The sequence below is a fragment of the Arachis hypogaea genome, chromosome 9, assembly GCF_003086295.3.
Source record: "Arachis hypogaea cultivar Tifrunner chromosome 9, arahy.Tifrunner.gnm2.J5K5, whole genome shotgun sequence".
Taxonomy (NCBI): domain Eukaryota; kingdom Viridiplantae; phylum Streptophyta; class Magnoliopsida; order Fabales; family Fabaceae; genus Arachis; species Arachis hypogaea.
In genome coordinates this window covers 45,144,759-45,149,251 of record NC_092044.1, presented here as the reverse complement: position 1 = coordinate 45,149,251, position 4,493 = coordinate 45,144,759, and the positions used below count along the sequence as shown (strand labels likewise).

The 4,493-nt window shown below is 42.3% G+C and overlaps 1 non-coding gene across 1 annotated transcript; it reads left to right on the top strand.

Annotated features, from left to right (window-relative positions):
* Nucleotides 1-3,907: 3,907 nt before the first annotated feature.
* On the top strand, nucleotides 3,908-4,015 carry LOC112713682 (small nucleolar RNA R71). The gene has a single exon (XR_003158652.1). It is a non-coding gene; the product is annotated as a small nucleolar RNA R71 (small nucleolar RNA).
* Nucleotides 4,016-4,493: the final 478 nt, after the last annotated feature.

Sequence of the window (4,493 nt, the reverse complement as noted above, 5' to 3'; positions counted from 1 at the left end):
TGTCCAGGGTTCTTAAGCACACTCTTTTTGCCTTGGATCACAACTTCATTTCTTTCTTTTTCTTTCTTTTTCTTTTTCTCCCTTTTTTTTCGTTTTTTTTTTTTTTGAATTCACTGCTTTTTCTTGCTTCAAGAATCATTTTTATGATTTTTCAGATCCTCAGTAACATGTCTCCTTTTTCATCATTCTTTCAATAGCCAACAATTTTAACATTCATGAACAACAAGCTCAAAAGACATATGCACTGTTCAAGCATACATTCAGAAAACAAAAAGTATTGTCACCACATCAAACTAATTAAGCTAGTTTTAAAGATGAATTCGAAATCCTGTACTTCTTGTTCTTTTGTAATAAAAACAGTTTTCATTTAAGAAAGGTGATGGATTTATAGGACATTCATAACTTTAAGGCATAGACACTAAGACACTAATGATCACAAGACACAAACATAGATAAACATAAGCATAAAATTTCGAAAAACAGAAAAATAAAGAACAAGGAAATTAAAGAACGGGTCCACCTTAGTGATGGCGGCTTGTTCTTCCTCTTGAAGGTCTTATGGAGTGCTTGAGCTCCTCAATGTCTCTTCCTTGTCTTTGTTGTTCCTCTCTCATGGTTCTTTGATCTTCTCTTATCTCATGGAGGAGGATGGAATGTTCTTGGTGTTCCACCCTTAGTTGTCCCATGTTGGACTCAATTCTCCTAGGGAGGTGTTGATTTGCTCCCAATAGTTTTGTGGAGGAAAGTGCATCCCTTGAGGCATCTCAGGGATTTTATGAGGAGGAATTTCCTCATGCTTGCTCCATCCTTTTCTTAGTGATGGGCTTGAGGTCATGCCTTCTCAGTTGAACTGGCTTCCCTCTTGAGTTTCTCTTCCATTGAGCGCCCTCTTCACAAATGACTGTGAGGACTTGGTCCAACCTTTGATCAGAGTTGACCCTTCTAGTGTAAGGGTGTTCATCTCCTTGCATCATAGGCAAGTTTAATGCCAACCTTACATTTTCCGGACTAAAATCCAAGTATTTCCCCCGAACCATAGTAAGCCAATTCTTTGGATCCGCGTTCACACTTTGATCATGGTTCTTGGTGATCCATGCATTGGCATAGAACTCTTGAACCATTAAGATTCCGACTTGTTGAATGGGGTTGGTAAGAACTTCCCAACCTCTTCTTCGGATCTCATGTCGGATCTCCGGATATTCACTCTTTTTGAGTTTGAAAGGGACCTCGGGGATCACCTTCTTCAAGGCCACAACTTCATAGAAGTCGTCTTGATGCACCCTTGAGATGAATCTCTCCATCTCCCATGACTCGGAGGTGGAAGCTTTTGCCTTCCCTTTCCTCTTTCTAGAGGTTTCTCCGGCCTTGGATGCCATAAATGGTTATGAAAAAACAAAAAGCAATGCTTTTACCACACCAAACTTAAAAGGTTTGCTCGTCCTCGAGCAAAAGAAGAAAGAAGAGAGTAGAAGAAGAAGAAATGAGGAGATAGAGTGTTTATGTTGTGGGAAAATGAAGGAGTGAAGATGGGTTTATATAGGAGTGGGGGGAGGGTGATGGTTCGGTCATCTATGGGAGGGTTTGGGTGGGAAAGTGGTTTGAATTTGAATGGTGAGGTAGGTGGGGTTTTATGAAGGATGGATGTGAGTGGTGAAGAGAAAGATGGGATTTGATAGGTGAAGGGTTTTTGGGGAAGAGGAGTTGAGGTGATTGGTGAATGGATGAAGAAGAGAGAGAGTGGTGGGGTAGGTGGGGATCCTGTGGGGTCCACAGATCCTGAGGTGTCAAGGAAAAGTCATCCCTGCACCAAGTGGCGAGCAAATTTGCTCTTTGTGCCAAATCTGGCGTTAAACGCCGGGCTGGTGCCCATTTCTGGCGTTTAACGCCAAGTTCTTGCCCTTTAATGGCGTTTAACGCCAGTCTGGTGCCCCTTTCTTGCGTTAAACGCCCAGAATGGTGCCAGACTGGGCGTTAAACGCCCATCTGCTAACCTTACTGGCGTTTAAACGCCAGCAGGATCTTCCTCCAGGGTGTGCTGTTTTTCTTTCTGTTTTTTATTCTGTTTTTGCTTTTTCAATTGATTTTGTGACTTCTCATGATCATCAACCTACAGAAAACATAAAATAACAAAAGAAAATAAATAAAATATAACATTGGGTTGCCTCCCAACCAGCGTTTCTTTAATGTCAGTAGCTTGATAGAGGGCTCTCATGGAGCCTCACAGATACTCAGAGCAATGTTGGAACCTCCCTACACCAAACTTAGAGTTTGAATGTGGGGGTTCAACACCAAACTTAGAAGTTGGTTGTGGCCTCCCAACACCAAGCTTAAAGTTTGACTGTGGGGGCTCTGTTTGACTCTGTTTTGAGAGAAGCTCTTCATGCTTCCTCTCCATGGTGACAGAGGGATATCCTTGAGCCTTAAACATAAAGGATTCTTCATTCACTTGAATGATCATTTCTCCTCTATCAACATCAATCACAGCCTTTGCTGTGGCTAGGAAGGGTCTGCCAAGGATGATGGATTCATCCATGCACTTCCCAGTCTCTAGGACTATGAAATCAGCAGGGATGTAATGGTCTTCAACTTTTACCAGAACATCCTCTACAAGTCCATAAGCTTGTTTTCTTGAGTTGTCTGCCATCTCTAGTGAGATTCTTGCAGCTTGCACCTCAATGATCCCTAGCTTCTCCATTACAGAGAGAGGCATGAGGTTTACACTTGACCCTAGGTCACACAAGGCCTTCTTGAAGGTCATGCTACCTATGGTACAAGGTATTGAAAACTTCCCAGGATCCTATCTCTTTTGAGGTAATTTCTGCCTAGACAAGTCATCCAGTTCTTTGGTGAGCAAAGGGAGTTCATCCTCCCAAGTCTCATTTCCAAATAACTTGTCATTTAGCTTCATGATTGCTCCAAGGTATTTAGCAACTTGCTCTTCAGTGACATACTCATCCTTTTCAGAGGAAGAATACTCATCAGAGCTCATGAATGGCAGAAGTAAGTCCAATGAAATCTCTATGGTCTCATTTTGAGCCTCAGATTCCCATGGTTCCTCTTTGGGGAACTCATTGGAGGTCAGTGGACGTCCATTGAGGTCTTCCTCAGTGGCGTTCACTGCCTCTCCCTCCTCTCCTAATTCGGCCATGTTGATGGCCTTGCACTCTTCTTTTGGATTTTCTTCTGTATTGCTTGGGAGAGTACTAGGAGGGAGTTCAGTAATTTTCTTGCTCAGCTGTCCCACTTGTGCCTCCAAATTTCTAATGGAGGACCTTGTTTCAGTCCTGAAACTTTGAGTGGTTTTGATTAGATCAGAGACCATGGTTGCTAAGTCAGAGGTGTTCTGCTTAGAACTCTCTGTCTGTTGCTGAGAAGATGATGGAAAAGGCTTGCCATTGCTAAACCTGTTTCTTCCACCATTATTATTGTTGAAACCTTGTTGAGGTCTCTGTTGATCCTTCCATGAGAGATTTGGATGATTTCTCCATGAAGGATTATAGGTGTTTCCATAGGGTTCTCCCATGTAATTCACCTCTTCCATTGAATGGGTCTCAGAATCATAAGCTTCTTCTTCAAATGAAGCTTCCTTAGTACTGCTTGGTGCATTTTGCATTCCAGACAGACTTTGAGAAATCATATTGACTTGCTGAGTCAATATTTTGTTCTGAGCCAGTATGGCATTCAGAGTGTCAATCTCAAGAACTCATTTCTTCTGATTTGTCCCATTGTTCACAGGATTCCCTTCAGAAGTGTACATGAATTGGTTATTTGCAACCATTTCAATTAGTTCTTGAGCTTCTGTAGGCGTCTTCTTCAGATGAAGAGATCCTCCAGCAGAGCTATCCAAAGACATCTTGGATAGTTCAGAGAGACCATCATAGAAAATACCTATGATGCTCCATTCAGAAAGCATATCAGAGGGACACTTTCTGATTAATTGTTTGTATCTTTCCCAAGCTTCATAGAGGGATTCTCCTTCCTTCTGTCTGAAGGTTTGGACTTTCACTCTAAGCTTACTCAATTTTTGAGGTGGAAAGAACTTTGCCAAGAAGGCATTGACTAGCTTTTCCCAAGAGTTCAGGCTTACTTTAGGTTGAGAATCCAACCATGTCCTAGCTCTGTCTCTTACAGCAAAAGGGAATAGCATAAGTCTGTAGACCTCAGGGTCAACCCCATTAGTCTTGACAGTGTCACAGATTTGCAAGAACTCAGCTAAGAACTGATGAGGATCTTCCAATGGAAGTCCATGGAACTTGCAATTCTGTTGCATTAGAGAAACTAATTGAGGCTTAAGCTCAAAGTTGTTTGCTCCAATGGCAGGGATAGAGATGCTTCTCCCATAGAAGTCGGGAGTAGGTGCAGTAAAGTCACCCAGCACCCTCCTTGCATTATTGGCATTGTTGTTGTTTTCGGCTGCCATAGGTTCTTCTTCCTTGAAGATTTCTGTTAGGTCCTCTACAGAGAATTGTGCCTTAGCTTCTCTTAGCTTTCGC